Below are 303 nucleotides of genomic sequence, written 5' to 3'. Positions count from 1 at the left end.
AAATTTTATTCACACCTCTTGCTGGCAGTGTTAGGGTTCATCCCAGGGCTTTGTGCATGCCAGGCAACCAGGCTACCACTAAGCTACAGCACTAGCCCTAATGTTATACAATGTACTTTAAAGGTCTACTTTAACCAAGTAGATGACAAAGATCCTAGACTTACATAAGAGATCCTAGAGTCTGTGCACACTACCTATTCATAGAAACACTCACTCACTAAAAATAAGATACACCAGTGTCACATGCATGGTGTTTTATTCTTTCCAGAACGGTGCTAAAACATCACTCTAAGGCTGAAAAAA

This window comes from Octodon degus, unplaced genomic scaffold, assembly GCF_000260255.1.
Source record: "Octodon degus isolate 3935 unplaced genomic scaffold, OctDeg1.0 scaffold00001, whole genome shotgun sequence".
Classification (NCBI taxonomy): Eukaryota; Metazoa; Chordata; class Mammalia; order Rodentia; family Octodontidae; genus Octodon; species Octodon degus.
Note: the sequence above shows the minus strand (reverse complement) of the source record.